The following is a 19,353-nucleotide window of genomic DNA, read 5'->3' on the forward strand; positions in this document are numbered from 1 at the left end:
ACTGGTGTTCTATGGATTGGAGTGTGGAAGGTCAGATCACTTAATCGGGCAGGAGCTTAGGAAATTTAAAAAGGGAAATGGATAGGTTAAAGTTAGATATCGTGGGAATTAGTGAAGTTCGGTGGCAGGAGGAACAAGATTTCTGGTCAGGTGAATACAGGGTTATAAATAAATCAAATAAGGGTAATGCAGGAATAGGTTTAGTAATGAATAAAAAAATAGGAGTGCAGGTAAGCTACTAAAAACAGCATAGTGAATGCATTATTGTAACCTAGATATACATGAAGCCCACACCTACCACAGTAGTAAATGTTTATTTGCCAACTAGCTCTGCAGACAACGAAGAGATTTAAGAAATGTATGAAGGGATAAAAGAAATTATTCAGATAGTGAAGGGAGGCGAAAATTTTTAGTCATGGGGGAGGGGGGGGGGGGGGGGGGGAGACTGGAGTTTGATAGAAGGAAAAGGAAGAGAAGGAAAAGTTGTAGGCGAATATGGAATGGGGATACGGAATGAAAGAGGAAGCCACCTGGTTGAATTTTGCACAGAGTGTAACTTAATCATAGCTAACACTTGGTTTAAAAATCATGAAAGAAGGTTTTATACATGGAAGAGGCATGGAGACACGGGAAGGTTTCAGATAGACATTATATAATGGGGAGATAGATTTTGGAACCAGGTTTTAAATTTTAAGACATTTCAGGCGCAGATGTGCACTCTGACCACAATCTATTGGTTATGATTAAAACTGAAGAAAATGCAAAAAGGTGGGGATTTAAGGAGATGGGATCTGAATAAACTGAAAGAACCAGAAGTTGTAGAGTGTTTCAGAGAGAGCATTAGGGAATGATGGACAAGAATGGGTAGCTTTGAAAGATAAAATTGTAAAGGCAGCAGAGGATCAAGTAGGTAAAAAGAAGAGGGCTAGTAGAACTCTTGGGTAGCAGAAGAGGTATAGAACGTAACTGATGAAAGGAGAAAATATAAAACAACAGTAAATGAAGTAGGCGAAAAGGAATACAAATGTCTCAAAAATGAGGTTGACAGGAAGTGCAAAATGGCTGAACAGGGATGGCTAGAGGACAAATGTAAGGATGTAGAGGCATATATCACTAGGGGTAAGATAAATATTGCCTATAGGAAAATTAGACACACCTTTGGAGAAAAGAAGAACCATGTGTATGAATATGAAGAGCTCAGATGGAGAACCAGTTCTAAGCAAAGAAGGGAAAGCAGAAAGGTGGAAGGAGTATACAGAGGGTCTATATAAGGGAGATGCACTTGAGGGCGATATTATGGAAATTGAAGAAACGAAGATGAAATGGGAGACATGATACTTTTGAAGAATTCGACAGAGCACTGAAAAACCTAAGTCGAAACAAGGCCCCAGGAGTAGAAAAAATTTCATTAGAGCCTTGGGAGAGCCAGCCCAGATAAAGCTTTATCATCTGGTGAGAACAATGTATGGGACAGGCTAAATACCCTCCCACTTCAAGAATATAACAACTCCAATCCCAAAGATAGGTGTCGACAGGTGTGAAAATTACCGTACTATCAGTTTAATAAGTCATGGCTTCAAAATACTAACATGATTCTTTGCAGACACATGGAAAAACTGGTAGAAGCTGACCTTGGGGAAGATCAGTTTGGATTCTGTAGAATTTTTCTAATACATGAGGCAATACTGACTCTACGACTTACGTTAGAAGATTGGTTAAGGAAAAGCAAACCTGTTTTTCTAGCATCTGTAGACATAGAGAAGGCTTTTGGCAATGTTGATTGGAATACTCTTTCAAATTCTGAAGATGGCAGGGATCAAATACAAGGAGCGAAAAGCTATTTACAAATTGTACAGAAACCAGATGGCAGTTATAAGAGTCGAGGGGCATGAAAGGGAAGCAGTGGCTGGGAAGGGAGTGAGACAGGGTTGTAGCCTATCCCTGATGTTATTCAGTTTGTATATTGAACAAGCAGTGAAGGAAACAAAAGGAAAATTTAAAGAAGGGATTAAAGTCCAGGGAGGAGAAATAGTCAGGTTTGCTGATGACATTGTAATTCTGTCAGGCAGCAAAGAACCTGGAAGAGCAGCTGAACACAATGGACACTGTCTTGAAAAGAGGATATAAGATGAACATCAACAAAAGCAAAATGAGGATAGTGAAATAGTCTAATTAAATCAAGTGATGCTCAGGAATTGGATTAGGAAATGGGACACTTAAAGTAGTATATGACTTTTGCTATTTAGGGAGCAAAATAACTGATGATGGTTGAAGTAAACAGGATATAAAGTGTAGACTGGCCATGGCAAGGAAAGTGTTTTTGAAGAAGAGAAATTTAACACTGAGTATAGAATTGTCAAGAAGTCTTTTCTGAAAGTGTTTTGGAGTGTAGCCATGTATGGAAGTGAAACATGGACAATAAATAGTTTGGACAAGAAGAGAATAGAAGCTTTTGAAATGTGGTGCTACAGAAGAATGCTGAAGATTAGTTTTGTAGATCATGTAAGTAATGAAGAGGTACTGAATAGAATTGGGGAGAAGAGGAATTTGTAGTACAACTTAACTAGAAGAAGGGATCAGTTGACAGGACATGTTCTGAGGCATCAAGGGATCACCAATTTAGTATTGGAGGGCAGTGTGGAGGGTAAAAATCTTAGAGGGAGACCAAGAGATGAATACACTAAGCAGATTCAGAAGGATGTAGGTTGCAGTAAGTACTGCACAGGATAGGGTAGCGGAGAGCTGCATCAAACCAGTCTCAGGACTGAAGACAATAACAACAACAACAACAATGGTAAGTGATGAAGTCTCGAGGGCTGGTACACTAGCAGCTATATGTGTCAGAGTGTAGCATGCAGGCAGGAGATGTGTGCTGATATGAGTTGTGTGCAAACCTGGAAGTTGGGATTGGAAGTTTGAACAAAGTAGCTCAAATCTGTGGGCGCAAATCGCATCTCCATAGACATAGTATGGGAACAGGAGATTGCTACAAATCTGTGCCTGATCAAGAAAGATACAAATGGCAAGCTGTAATCCTTAAACTCATAGATGTCTAAGAGAGAGGAAAATAATAATTCCTCTCATTAGACTGTTAATAATAAAGAAAAATATTATCAGTGGTGACTAAGTTAAGGCTGAAATGATCCCAGTTATGTTTCAGTGAGAGGTATCTTATGCGTGACTATCTTGTCACCTAACATTTCTTATAATTCAAAATCAACAGTTCAAGCATATACAAGTATGTTAAGATAATGGAAATTATCTGCACCAATTATAATGAATGAGTGTGCATGTCGGGGTGCGTGTGCACACACATCATCACAATGTGATGTATCTGAATTGCAAACAAGTTGTTGGGCACCCACTTCCATCCTGCCCAGTACTCTTTTTAACTTCACTGATCCTGTCTACTCTTCCTCGCAGTCTTCACTTTAGCAATTTTGTCATCCCACTCAAAATTTGCTTCTAAACATAGTCATTGTACACGGAATAAAGGAAGATAATCAGGCACAGAGTTGCATGTATATGCACACTACGTCCAAATGTTTTCGCATGGAAACAGGGTGTGGGAAGGATAAGTGTAGTTGATGGTTGGGAAGGTGGAGTGCACAATGATGTGGAGGAGCAAACTGTGAGAGGGATGACAGAATTGGGGAGGTGAAGACTTGAGGGAGTGTGTGTGGGTGCATAGCGAAGTCGTTCCTGGCGCAGGGTGGAATTGGGTGTCGCACAACTTCATAAGATCCAAATCTATCAGTTTGTGACTGGGACCCTCCTCTGTGCCTGCTACAACTGCATTGAAGATGTCAGCTCCTCTCCCCCAGTAAGAGTATTACTCAACTGGCATCCCACAGCAGAGGGTTACCTTTCTCTGGACCATTCAGCAAACCAACACTGCCTCACTACCCAGTGCCTTCCTCCAGTGAACCTTTGTCTGGTCATCTTAGCAGCCATCTCCCATCCCTCATGTGGATTGCCTGGACCTGTCTTACAGACCAAAGGAAACAGTAGACCCCCTTTGTGTGTCAGCATTTACTCGTCTGTTCTTGGCAAATTTCCTGGTCCAAAAGTCATCTGTGCTGATGGCTCAAAGGTTGTCAATAACATTTGCTGTTCCCTCACACATTCTAGGAGTCACGAAAAATAATGTGTACTGTGTAGTTCACTATTTTTATAGCAGCATCATAGGCCATTACCCAAGGCCTTTGTTACATTTGCACTCGATTTGATGGAAATTTCTTAATCTGTCATTGTTCTCTAAGCAGTCTACATGCCACAAGCCAATGCTAACCTCAGAACTAAATGGTTTCAGCCACAATCAGTCTTCTCACTGCCCTTCGTGGTATCTGGAATAGGTGGACCCCAACTTATGTTGGGATTTTGAGGAACAAGCTGGCTGATCAATTAATGGAGGAGGCCGCTAAAATGGAAATCCCACTACATCCTATTGCAATCCAAGGCAACGGTTGGCATTTGACAAATGCCTGGAATGTTACCTGTCATGATGGATGAAATACAGGCTGAGGTGCTCGTGCAGCATGGAGATGCTATTTGTGGTTAAGGTGTCATTCCCTTATTGCACTGAAGAAAATGATTAAGTCTGGAAGATGATATCAAGTTCTATGGCATTGTGTACCGCTTACTATAAAGGAACAATTTGGAAACAATGATTATATCAACTTGACTATGCACTGTCATAAAGCAGCATTTGTGAGGCAATGGTTTGTGGGCAATAACACTCCTGAAATGGACTGGCCTGCCCTGCCCAGAGTCCTGACGTGAATCCAAGGGAACACTTTTGGGATGAGTTAAAACACTGGACTTCCCTCCAGACCCCAGTGTCCATCAATACCTACTCTGATTTCTGAAGAAAAATAGGGTGTCACTCCTCCAGCCCTTCAGACACCTCACTGAAAGCATCTGCAAACAGGTTAAAGTGTCATAAAGGCAAAGGGTGGACATACTCCATATTAATGTGAGATAATGTGGATATTTTTGATCACATAGTGTAAAAGCCATAAATAATAAGAGCATTTGTGAATAACTGCCTGATCCAAGTGAGCCCATTTGTTGTTGGCTACAGAGTGTGTGACTACCTTCTTCACTAATTCCAAAGGTGTGGATTTTTCTAAGAGAGTGAAATAAAGTACCGGTAACAATCCTGGCGCAAGTTTGGCACTTGCATATTTTTGTTGCCTGCTTCTTGTGTAACTTTAAAGCACAGTGTTCTGTACTTTCTAAATTGGTCCGTGAGATTGTGCCACCTTTGACTGTTAGAACCTTGTAACAATTTTTATTTAGTTGACACTCCAAACAAATGTTTTTTAAAAATGTAATGTAACTGGAGAGATTAAAAATCTACTCACCATGCATTGGCATGAAAACACCATATACAACATTGTGGCAGAAGGGTTGAAGGGGAAGGAAGATGGATGAAGAAAAAGGACTGGCAAGGTTTAGGAACTGGGGAGAGTTTGGAATAGTTGCCCAAAACCCTGGGTCAGGGGAAACTTGATGGATGAGATGAGAAGGAAAAGCTCATTGTTGGGGATTGCATCATCTGAGGTTTGAAAACCTGATAGCTTATAGGTGAAAGATACGGTAGCAAGTGAGACACAGATTACTGACACAATATTGTGCAAGAATTAAGAGTGGAAACCTAAGTACACTGTATATGTATGTTAGCACATTGGACTCACATTTGGGAGGACGACTGTTCAAACCCGTCTCCGGCCATCGTGATTTAGGTTTTCCGTGATTTCCCTCAATCGCTTCAGGCAAATGCCGGGATGGTTCCTTTGAAAGGACACCGCCGATTTCCTTCCCTCACCCGAGCTTGCGCTCCGTCTCTAATGACCTCGTTGTCGACGGGACGTTAAACACTAATCTCCTCCTCCTCCTGTATATGTATGGGGGATAATTTCCAGATGAGAAATTAAGATATATAGAAAACTAAAGGGACTGAAGAAAGGAATAGTTACTGTGAAGAAATGCAGAGACCGAAAAAATTAACATAAATTAAGGCCAGGCAGGTGGTGACAACGAACAACATGTAATGCCACTTCCCATGTGTGGAGTTCTGAGAAGCTAGTGTCTGGGGGGAGAAATCCAGATGGTGTGTGTGGTGAAACAAGCACTGAGGTCATGACTGTCATGTTTTAGAACATTCTCTACATCAAGATATTGTGTGTAGCCAGTGTACATCCTATTGTCCATGTCTACCCTGACTCATAACTTGGTGGAAGTCATACAAATGTAAACAGCCAAACAGGCTTTACATAACAGCTGGTACACAGGAGTTCTTTCACAGGTAGCTCTCTCTTTGATAGTGTGTGTTTTGCCAGTTACAAGGTTGGTATAGCTGGTGATAGAAGGGTGCATAGGACAGATCTCACAGCAATGATAGTCACAGGGGTAGGCCTGTTTTGTAATTTCTGCCCAGAAGTTCTTATTTCACATCATTTGCAGCTAGTTCCCAACACAATATTAAAGCAGTTATCATTGATGTTTCTAGAGAAATCCAAAGATGATTTTGTAGTACCACTAAATATCTTTTTTATGGTGAGAAATAACTGCCCATTTGGTATGGAATTTCTGTGCCTTGTTTCCTTAAGTTTTCAGTAATGACTGCTAGTTTCAGATTTTCATTTGCGGATCAGCCTCTGCCCAATGAAACAGCATCTAACACATGCTTTGCTGACAGAATACTTCCATTCTGCCCTTCCATTTTCCAGCAATAATGGCACCAGTGGACTCCTACCACTTCACCCTGTTTATGCCAAATTTGTCTTCTTTTCAAGGAGTTTTTTTCCCCCTCAAGGAACCGATATATGAAAGTAATCGGCAAGTCTGAAGTTGTTATTAACTTTGACCACCAGGTCATTAATAATGAACAGCTTGGCCCCTTATAACTTGCCTGAGGAATGCCAAAATTTACTGCAGTCAATGACTCCGCATCCAAGATTACATGCTGCATCATCTAAACCAAGAAACCTTCAAACCTGTAGCAAATTTTGATACACTGTATGGCCATACTTCCAGTAATGTTTTAACAATCTAAAAATATAGCGTCCACCTGACTTGATCCATGGTTTCCAGAATGCGATGTGAGCAAAATGCAAGACAGATTTTGAAAGACTGATGTTTTCAGAATCCATGCGAGTTGGCACTGAGGATGTAATTTTGTTTGAGCTCAAAAAATGCACTAAGGTCCAACAGCAAGTGCACAATGTTATGGCCTGGTGGGGTTGGCACATGTACACAGTAGAAATGTGTGTAAAGTAGGCAAGACAAATGGAAATATTTTCCTGTGAAGACATTGACCACAAATGGGGAAATTCACTGACGCAAGTAACACCCATTAAGGACAAATTGTTATGGCCCAGCAGACAGAAATGTAAAAAGTAGTCAGCTGTTTGCTTCTCTGTTGTGAACATCTGTAGAGTGGGTAGAGGATGGTGAAACCATGAGTGGGTTAAAAGGTGTTGGATGTCCATGCATTACAGAATGTGCAGGTCAGAGGCATGTCCACTGAAGCAGAATAGGTGACAGCTGTGGCAGATTTGAAGCCGTAGATGCAGGTGTAAGTATGCCAGATCACACCACTCAGCACCCATTGTTGAACATGGGTGACTCTGCTGTGTGTGTTCCCATATTAATTGATTGTTGTGGCCACTTGATTAATAAGACTGGACCACAGATCAGTTGGATTGTTGCAGTGTTGAATGAATCATGTTTCTTGTTGGAACAGTTTGATGGTCTGAATACCCCATTGTCCAGGTAAATGGCTCCTTAAAATATACAGTATGCCACAGTTACCAGTAGATGGGTATAACATTATGCTCTGAAGGCCATTCACCTGGGCATCCTGTAGGACTCGTGGTGGTAAACTAAGGCACTGTGACAGCTGTGGTCTATGTGAACTTTACTGTGGATCCCCTTCATGCTTTGATGTTTTCCCAGACATCAGCATTTCCATCTGGGTAACTTGTTATTAAGCCCACTTCTTTGTGTGTTATTAACACTTCAGTACTGCAGGTTCTCCTACAGCTGTAATAATTATCTGTACTGTATGCAGAATCAGATAATCCAAAAACCTCTGTGTGTGCATCCCCACACAAAGTTACGTACAAAGGTAGCATTCTGAGGTGAGTAATATACCCCTGACATATTTAGGGAGAATGCATTTCTTATCCCTTTGTGCAAGTTGCAGTCCAGCATGCCATGAAATTTCAAGTTTACACTCCAAGCTACTCATTCAAATCAGAACGATGAGGGGTGAGAGGGTTTGTAGCACAATCAGTTCTGAGAACAATACTGCAGATTGTGACCTTTGTTGAAAGTTCAAGCAAGACTGGTCATTTCCACAGTCAATGGCTTGATCCATGTATAATCTCTGAACCCTGACTGCAAGCATTGTTTGCTTCAGTGTGTGCCACAATCTGCACCATTTCCTCAATTTGTGAATAAAATAGAAGTCCCAACTTGTTTGACAAGGCGCCTCCCCCCCCCCCCCCCCCCCCCCCCAGCTACATGTACTGAGTGCATGTGTACTTGGTGCCATTTCATGAGTCAGGTAGTGTATCCTCAAAAGCATTGCAAGTTGCTAAGCCTGAGAGCAAGAATGATTGGTCCAAACTCAGCAACAATGCCAGCTCAAGGATCTATGTGACATGTAGCCAGCACATCTTGTTTACTTATATACGACACTAGGAAGCTGGACTAAAAGCAGCCATGATGTTCTATATTGATTGACACTGCAGGGAGCCATATGCTAAAGGCGAGCTGCTAGCCAGTTTAGTTCTTTACAGAGCACTACATGCATCCTGTGCCGCCTTGTCAATATTGCTCCCCGCCACTGCAGTCTGTCAGTTATTTTAACCTAAGTATAATACTTCCCCCACCCCCCTTTCCGTATGGTAAAATGGTATTATCTGCATGCTATTAAAAAATCAAACAGGGAACAAATTACAGATTGGTTTATTATTTGAGTCAGTAAGGAGAAGATATCCAAAGCAGCAGATGTCAAGGCTGGGTGGCTTTATAGAGGTAAGTCAGAATAGGTTTACATCACATGAATAACTTTCACAGGAGCTGCATACATTTTGTCCAATCAATGATGAAGCAGATTTCCAGGGAAAGTTGTCCATAGAGAAATAATGATTCAATGGCAAGACATGCCCCACACACAATTCAGTTCCAACGGGTACTCGAATAGAGGTGCCAAAAATTAATGTAACTAATAGATATAACTGGTTATTGAGATAATTGCTTCTCTGATATTGGCAGTTATTTCAATAACTGCCAACAGTGTCTTTGCTTAAGTGGGTCTAACAGTCCCTGTTAAGATGTTCTATAGAGTAGGAGTTGCCTATCAAAGTCTTTCAAACTCTCCGAACAGTGGTTGGTTGCTGACAATTTATTGAAAACATGTATTCCTGAATATTAGACCCCTTTTTGGACCAAGGTAAGTGATTTTAGGTCTTTATGTAGATTGTTGTTCTTATTCCTAGTATCGAGCTATTGGTTGGAAGTACTTGCAACAAATTTCATTAAGGAATAAATATACTAGGAAGCAATGGTTAGAATATAATGTTCTTGAATTTATACCACAAAGTATTTTTGTTACATGCTTTTACATGCTAAAAACTTTTGCTCAGCTTGTGTTACCCCAAAATATGATCTCTTATGACATAATAGAATAAACGTATAAGTTTTTTTGTATCTATGTCTCCTACTAATCCCTGAAATTTAACACTCAACCTTTTCGATCTGCATGTCTTCATATATTATGCACATGCTGTAGCTGGAGAAATCTAGCAGTTTTCCAAATCTCAAAACTTGGATTAGCATACTCACACTTTCCCCAATAGGACTATCTTGTACAGGAGTAAACGAATTACAAATTATGTATATTTTTGTGTCGTATTACAAGGCTGTACACTTATTCCGTTAAGTGAACATCACAACAAATTAAACTTTGAATTTAATCTACAGTATTCAGCTTACATTTTACGTAAACAGTGCTGTGGCGAAGTTCCACGTACTTTCTGTTGCAGCTGTGAGGATAATATTTCTAATAGTGACCGATACCCTACATACATACTGTGAAACACTAATAATTGTTCAAACATCAACTAAAATGTACCCACAGTTAATTAGCTGAAGTTGTCATGATTCATACGTTCCTGCCATTTCACACTACCTGCAGTTATATTGATAACTAAACTGATGGTTTCCATCTACATTGTTATTTAACTGTAACCCTGGCCGAGTATTCAGTAGTGAAAAATAACTTAAAAATAACTGGAACTGTGATAAGTTACTACAGAATAACTGGCCCATCTCTATACTCATAGGCTGTGTTGGTAGCTGAAATGCAGAATTCAAATATTGACTTGGCAGTATGGTTCTGAAATTTTACATCCTAAGTCTAACAATAGTTTGAAAAGAAAAAAAAAACTAAAAAAATTGAGTCAGATTCTTGAGGTATGATTATCACACTACAGCTTTACTGCATAGAAACTGTACGGCAGGAACATTTGGTTTATCTACACACATAGTTTACATTGTAATTTGAAATGTTATTTATCACATGGGCACAAATAAAGGTCTTTCCGTGGAAAAAAAAAAATCAGTTTTCAACGATTTAATGAATAAGTCTTCTTTCAATAAATAAAGTGGAAGTCCACACAACAGAATTAGCTAATTTATTTTATCCTTTTTGGTGTAACTGTTCCAAGAAAGTGTAAAGCATATATACACATCACAGCTCATTGAAGAAGGAAAAACAAAGTTTTTAAGCACTTGCAATACACATCTACATATTTATATTTGTAAAAATAAATCTATTACTACACATCTAGGTAACAATGAATTACTGTCTAATTCTACTGAACACTCAGTTTTTATATACATTTAAAATAAAGAATAAAAGAAAAATTGCATGAATTAATGTGGCCCACAGAATTAGTGACATTAATTAAGGACTGTTGAAAACAGATACAGCCGAAGCAGAAGATATGCTACCGAATGCAATCCAGCAGGTGCAGTGGTTCATAATAGAAAGCTTTATGGTCCCATTTCCTCAACATGAGTAAACATCTGCATATCATAAAAGTTTCCATTACCAGGAACAGCTTCAGTCTAATCATACTACTTCCATTTCTTACATATGAAATGACTACGAAAAACTATGTATTGAGGTATTAGCACACAAATATATGAAACAGAATCTTGTAGCAGACCAAAAGTGCACAGATGCTGCTTTGGTAGAAAAATCAACTTATTAGGAAAATTGATACTGATGATAGCACATACACCTTTATTATTTACAAAACAGCAAAAGTGACTATATCTATATGACGGAAGAAAATTTTATAGGTATCTGATATTAACTCTCAAAGCTGACTGCAAAAGATAATTTATTTTGGGAAATCCTTTGTGATAATTACGTTCAGAGTTTGCTTCTACATAACAATCACACTGAAAACAATATGGAGTATTTTGTGGCATGATTGCATGTATAACTCGCTGCCTTTTTTAAACATATATTTGTATATGATCAAAAATGCTAAAACATTCTACACAATATTTACTGCAACAACAATGTGGAGTGAAAGGTAAAGACATTAATACAGCTTCCTTATAATTTAACCTGTATATATCAAACGTCTGTAACATCACTATGCCACTGGCTCTCAGCAATCTCATTGCTACAGCCGAATTGTATCTTACGCTGTGGCACCCACTGCAGAACGGAACATGGAGAAAGTAAACTGCAGAGGCTCCTCATTATGTGTCAGCTATTTTTTGGTGGTGGAACCTTCTGTTCTTCATTAGAACCAAGATGGTTTTTTTCAATCTCCTTCAGATCTATATTATGATCCTTAATTGCTTTCTGAAAAGAAGAAAATCTGGGTAACACAAAATTAACTGCTGATAACACAATAGTTAACTATATACTGTGCTTGACACCAAGGAACAATGCATTTCTATACAGGTATTACCATCCGATCAGAAATTAATTTTTTAGTTACCTGCACACATCTCACTACACACAAGACCAAATCAAAATAAGAAAAGAAGCCAATAAATGAAAAGCGTCACTTCTGAGGAGTACTTTGAGGATGGAAGGAAGGTAGTGTTTAACGCCCCTTTGACAATGATTCATTAGAGATGAAGCATAAACTTTAATAGGTCAAGATTGATCTTGGAAAAACCAAGGAAATACATCTGGGTGCTTTTCCTCTGCTGTAACCACTGCACTACCAGGTTTAGTAAGAGAAATTGGGCCATGAGATGAATTTCTCAATCAAACTTTTATACGAAACAATTCCTGGGTGCACCATTACGAATCAGGGTGTAAAAGATACCACATGACAAGGACACACCCACCTTCACTCACATATTCAAGCCAGAACCATCTACTGCAAAAGTCAAGGTAATATCATAAGGTTTCTGGAAAAATACTACAGTAAAACTCTGTTCCAACCACCATCAAAGATGAAAGTTACACTTGACTCAGCAAGGTACCCACTACCAGGAACATATTGCAGCACATGTGAATATGGCCACCAATACATCATCTGGGAAACAGTACCTTATCTTGCAGTGCTATGTCACACATACTTGACATGTGCAGCTGGGACACAAAACACTGATGGAAGAACACAGCATCAAAAAGAAAGATTTCATTTATTTTGAAAACATCAAGTTTTCAGACAGCCAACAGCCGTTGCAAGTGTAATCAATAGAAATAAAAAATAATTACAATATTTTCAACATGGTTGAGTGTTATCGGCTTAGTTTGGCACTGAATCCCGTGTTAGCAACTGCACACCCAGTGTACTTTGAGCAGTGGTTGACACACCAAGGAGATCAAGAATGCCCATGCACGTAATTACACACAGCCTCTGACCCTGGAATGACAAGTCCTCACATACCACCATAGCAAGATAAATGCTCAACAACAGTTAATTATACAAAGATACATCTATACTATAATCATAGGCACATGAAGCTACTGTACCTTCACACATTCCTGATACACTTTGAAATATGGGGCACACATGTCATCATTTGTTTCACCCTTTAAAAACTTCTCTGAGAACCATGTCAAGAAGCAGGCATCATACTCCTTCTTTAAATCATTACAAGTTTCTCCAATGCTATTCATTCCAAAACCTGAAGCAAAGTATTAAAAACCGAGTAAATTTAATACACAACATGAACATGCTGATTATGTTACTTTTACGTTCACAACTGAAGATGACAGTGATACAATCATCTACACTTGATTTAATGAAGACTGTCAGGATGAATATATTACTTAATTTGTATAGGCCAAGCAAAGGATTTCTTGTGCTGCTTTGTTTATTTCTGCATGGAAATCATACTGCAATAACATTAACCTACGTTCAGTATCCATCTGTGGAAAATCCAGGACGGAATGTAGCAATATTATGAGAAGGAATGTTGATACTCACCATATACCTGAGATGCTGAGTTGCAGATAGCCACAACGACGTGTCACTGTCCTCACCCATCCAGCCCCTTCCTTGTTCCCATTCCAGCCCTACAGTCATCATTCCACCACCACACCCAGTCTTTTTATTTCTCTCCTTTATCGCTGCCCTGCACCCCCCCCCCCCCCTCCCCACCTCTCCTCTGCCCACAATATAACCCGCAGAGCTTCACTGTCCGCCACCCCCACCATACTATCCCTCCCCACCCCAGCCCCCTCATTACCCCCACTCAGTTGCCACTCCCATCACGTACTGTGCTACTGCTCGGAGGGCAGTTTCAGTTGCCTGAGACTGTAGTCATGTGCGTGTGTTGCGATTGCATGAGTGTGTGTATCTATTGTTGACGAAGGCTGTGACTCAGCATCTCTGCTATATGGTGAGTAGCAACTTTCCTTCTCATAATATTGTTACAATATCCAACTGTCTTTTCATGTACACTTCTGTGTAGTAGTATTGTGCTGAGCAAAGTTCTAAACCGTGATCAAAGGAAGAGTAAATATGTTTCATTCATGCAATTACTTTTCATTCACACAGGTGTATGTAGCATGGTTCTGGAGATGTTGGCTTCCCATACATATGATACCATCTCCCCCCCCCCCCCCCCCTTTTATGCAGTCTGCTCATACACACATTTACTGCCCTACCCCATACACATTATGTGACCAAAAGTATCCGGACACCTGGCGGAAAATGGCTTACAAGTTCGTGGCACCCTCCATTGCTGGATTTCAATATGGTGTTGGCCTACCCTTAGCCTTGATGACAGTTTCCACTCTCACGCACATACATTCAATCAGGCACTGAAGATTTCTTGGGGAATGGCAGCCCATTCTTCACGGAGTGCTGCACTGAGGAGAGGTATTGATGTCGGCTGGTGAGGCCTGGTATGATGTCTGTGTTCCAAAACATCCCAAAGGTGTTCTATAGGATTCAGGTCAGGACTCGGTGCAGGCCAGTCCATTACAGGGATGTTATTGTCGTGTAACCACTCTGCCACAGGCCGTGCATTATGAACAGGTGCTTGATTGTGTTGAAAGATGCAATCGCCATTCCCTAATTGCTCTTCAACAGTGGGAAGCAAGAAGGTGCTTAAAACATCAATGTAGGCCTGTGCTGTGATAGTGCCATGCAAAACAACAGGGGTTGTAAGCCTCCTCCATGAAAAACACGACCACACCATAACACCACCGCCTTCGAATTTTACCGTGATTCATCACTACACACAACATTTTTGCACTGTTCAATTGTCCACTGTTTAAGCTCCTTACACCAAGCGAGGCGTCGTTTGGCATTTACCGGCGTGATGTTTGGCTTATGAGAAGCCGCTAGACCATAAAATCCAAGTTTTCGCACCTCCCACTTAATTGTCATAATACTTGCATTGGATCCTGATGCAGTTTGGAATTCCTGTGAGATGGTCTGGATAAATGTTTGCCTGTTACACATTACGACCCTCTTCAGCTGTCAGCAGTCTCTGTCAGTCAACAGAGGAGGTCAGCTTGTATGCTTTTGTGCTGTACATATCCCTTCACATTTCCACTTCACTATCACGTTGAAAACAGTGGACCTAGGGATGTTCAGGAGTGTGGAAATCTTGTGTGCAGACATCGGACACAAATGACACCCAATAACCTGACCACGTTCGAAGTCCATGACTTCCGCAGAGCGCCCCATTCAGACGTCTGACAATGTCTTAATGGCTACTGAGGTCACTCAAATGGAGTACTTGGCAGTAGGTGGCAGCACAACGCACCTAATATGAAAAACGTATGTTTTTTGGGGGTGTCCAGATACTTTTTATCACATAGTATATTATTATACAGTATGATAAATTTGGGTGAATTTGGTCTACAGTGTATCTATATCAACTGTGTGGCACATTTTCTTCGTTAAAAATACATTGCTCCTTATTTTTGAGCTGATCTTTTCTATATGACTTTCCCTAATCATAAGTCTGTCCACTGTCCATCATAGGAACTTGCAACTGTCACCTTCTGTTAGCATTTTGCCCCTAAGTCTTATATTTAGTTTCTCTTCATTTTTTTGTTTTCTTTGCAAGTATTTCCATTGGATTATTTTCTTTTCATTTACAAACAGATTGTTTTCATTTGAATATTCATTTGCCCTTTCTATGGCCACAGCAGTCCCTGCTTCTAAATCATTTATTGAGTTACTACTTAAAATGAGGGACGTATCATCTGCATACTTGATCACATTTTCTTTTATTTATGCCGCCATGTCATTTACATACAATATAAAAATTATTAGGGGATCAAGTACTGAGCCTTGTGCTATTGCATACTTCACCATTTGAAAATAAGACTGAAAAGTTTCAATCTTATTGCTTATATTGTACTTATTTCTACACTTTGTTCATCATTTTTTTATAAATGATTTTGTTAGACTGGCAGCATTCCCCGATACCATATCTACGCAGTTTGTCTAACAGAATAGAATGGCAAATACAACCACAGACTTTTGAGAGATGAAGAAAGGCACTAAAAATTCTTTTTGTTTTCCGAAGCTCTGACTATGCGTGTCATAAAACGTGCCAGTGCTGCTTTTGTATACATGTCTTTCCTAAATCGATGCTATGTTTCATCCAGGATACTTTGTTTGTGTATGAATTTTATTACTATAGTCTTATAACTATTTCTACAATTACTGAGCAAGTGGATATAATTATTATAGGTCTAGTTTCTAGGATACCTGGTATGACTGACTTTGTAAATTTACTCTTTTACAGACATGTAGGGAATGGTCCCTTTTCCATCACCAAGTTTACTAGTAGTGTCAGAGGCTTAACTAGGTACCATGAGCAGTGTATGATTATTTTATGCAGATATTCTATCTATGCCATCTGTGTCTTCGTTGTTCCATTATCTGGCAGTACCTTCTGTTTCATCTGTTCCAAATAGGAATAGAAATTCTGTTATTTCTGGTGAAGCTATACCCCTTTTAGCAAATGCTTCATTTTATTTCATTAGCTTCTGAACTGATTTACATAATACTGGTTTACAGTGAAACATACCACATGTGAATCATTCCTTTCCTTTGTGCTATAAGTATTATGTTCACAGTTTGTCTTATCTGATGCATTCTTGATTGTATTTGTGTGTGACCAGACTCTCTTAGAAATATTTGATGAAGCTCCCTGTTTGACGCTGATATAATCTCGATTTTGTTTGCCTTATCTTGTTATATTCTTTCTCCTGATATCTGTAGATTTCATTTCACAGTCTACTTCACTATCACATTTGCTATATCTTTCAAATCTTCTCTAGCATTCATGGTACCTGTCTTACTATGTCTAGGATTTGATAATATTACGAAAAGGATAGCTGCTACTCATCATAGAGCAGAGATGCTGAGTCACAGATAGGCACAATAGAAAGCTTTGGCCAAACAGCCCTCCATCAAAAACAAACAAACATACATAGTCTCTGCTTAATTGGCTGAAAGCTTTGTTTGACATTCTTTTTGTTGTGCCTGTCTGTGATTTAGCATCTCCATTGTACGGTGAGTAGTAACTACTCCTTTCATTCGACTGTCATTATTCCATCCTAGATCTTCCATTGTGCGTACTTTCAGTTTATTTAAAGATATAATTGTAAAAACATGATCTATTGTATGATGTTTCAATGTTTCTAGTTGGGCCATTCACAAGCAGCTTTATATTACATGTATTTACAACATCAAGAACACTTTTTGTACATCTGCTCTGTTTCAAAGTATGTATAATCAGAGATCACCAGCCACTATTAAACATGGGAATTCTTTAACAGATTTCTCAAGTGGGTACACCAAGTTCAATTAGTAAATCTTTTATCCCAGAGCTTGGAGAGCAATATATACCCAACATTAGACATTCGTCCTTATGAAAATTTGCTTGAAATGCTGTTGCTTCAAAACACGTTTTCTCTACAGTTTGTGATTGGTCATGAAACACATTACTTATACTGCTATCCACACACAATTCTACCACACCAGTTTTATGTTCAGTTCTTCAAAAATATGACATTCCATTATAACTTACTTTATTTCATTTTTCAGTCATCCCAGGTCAGTCATTATGAATATATTTGGTACCTCTACAGCAAGTAACACTTTTTATCTTCTCGGCCTTTGAAGCATACTGAACGTTTTGATGAAATATTCGTATTACCTGCGAATATCAGAATTCCTGGTCTTTAATTTCCGCAGCTTAATGTCTTTAAGCTTAAATGCTCTGGTGCCTGTTCGTTACAGAACAGTCTATTCCACAGGAACATTGGGCCGTTCTCCGTAATGAGGCCATATTGTGTTAGCCATTACTTTATCTCTAAGCTCGAAATCAACATTAACAGCTATTTAACCAATTTGATTCAAGCTTTTCCGCTGTAAAGTTGTAATAATTAGGAAAGGTATTTCGCAGGATGCTAATGACATATCAACGGTTGTGCCACTTGAATTGCTATATGTTATTTCGTTCTACCAGCCGATCGTTTTATAGACAGTAGAGACCGTGGTCCGGGTAGATAGATTGACCGCTTGGAAACATAGTACTATGATACGATCGACAGAGGGCTACATGTTATCCACTAATTCCACAAAAAATATATATAAAAATTTCTTACGCAACCACAAACCTGTGTATAACGGTTCGCTAACAAATCACAAATAGACCTCAAATGCAATCACTTCTAATTTGCAACGTCAAACATGAGTTAAACAGAATCTTCTTTCATATTGTATTCGAACTGCTGATTACACCAAACCAAACAATTTCAGCGAAGATATGACATTGGTTACGTCTAGCCTTCACAAGACAATTGCGTAAACCAGTCAACGATTCGAATTTTGTGAGGTAAAAAGTAAACAAATTTCAACTTTTAGAAAAGAAACGCAACTAATACTGTGGTTCCAGGGTGATAGAAATTAAGATAGGTATGTGAGTAAACGGCAATCCACACCGGTCGTCACGTCACATCACGTCATATTACGTTCCGTCCCCTCAAAACATTCAGCAATATGCAAATATGCTTCTCTGTTCTCTGGTTTGCCACCGTGTGGTATTATGTACGGATGAAATATGGTGCAAGTTTTACACTAAACGATCCGGCGGCAAACCCGAGAAGCGTATTTGCAACAGATCCGTCGGGAAAGTCTGAAAAGTCACATTCAGCAATGTATTTCAATTGGCGGCATCCACACAAGCCGTCACGTCACGTCATGGAACCGTCAAGATTTATCTGGAGGAAAGTTTTGACGGCTGATTCATCCGTCCGTTACTGATCACGTCACTCACCAGCTCATCTCCTCACGAATCCCATTGCACAGCCGTGAGCAGTACTCCATATTTCGATTCATCATGGTTTTCATGTTTGATATCAATTGTGTTTGTTCGTGATGTATTATAAAATGTTTCGTTTCGTTATTTCTTTCGTTAAAATTTGTAATAAATGACGACAGATCAGTTGAAGCAAGGAAACAGCAGTCTGAACAGTACGACATGAGAGAAGTAAATTACATGCCCTCTGCTACATTTATAAACTGGATTTTTACAGAGTTTTTATACTTTTTTAATCTGATATGAAATGTTGGATGATCGACCCACTGCTGCTGTGGTAATCGGTCTACATTATTACAAGCAAAAGGAAAGAATTTGACTGAAAAATTAAAAGAGGTAGCGAAAAAATTCGCAGTTTCGTTCTTAAAAAATATATTTTAAAGATTATCTCAATTTTCTGGTTCTGGTATGATATTTCTTCTTAATTTGAATCCATTTTATATGAACACACCAGGGAAAACTGAAGCCCAGAGACATGAGAGATCGGCAAGGACTGTA

At 39.3% G+C, this 19,353-nt stretch overlaps 1 long non-coding RNA gene across 1 annotated transcript; it reads right to left on the reverse strand.

Annotated features, from left to right (window-relative positions):
* Positions 1 to 10,686: 10,686 nt before the first annotated feature.
* LOC126473805 (uncharacterized) lies at positions 10,687 to 18,335 on the reverse strand. Its single transcript, XR_007586527.1, has 2 exons — positions 18,155 to 18,335; positions 10,687 to 11,899 (listed from the first exon to the last, which is right to left on the reverse strand). It is a non-coding gene; the product is annotated as an uncharacterized LOC126473805 (long non-coding RNA).
* Between the last annotated feature and the right edge of the window lie 1,018 nt (positions 18,336 to 19,353).

Source organism: Schistocerca serialis, chromosome 1 (genome assembly GCF_023864345.2).
Source record: "Schistocerca serialis cubense isolate TAMUIC-IGC-003099 chromosome 1, iqSchSeri2.2, whole genome shotgun sequence".
Taxonomy (NCBI): Eukaryota; Metazoa; Arthropoda; class Insecta; order Orthoptera; family Acrididae; genus Schistocerca; species Schistocerca serialis.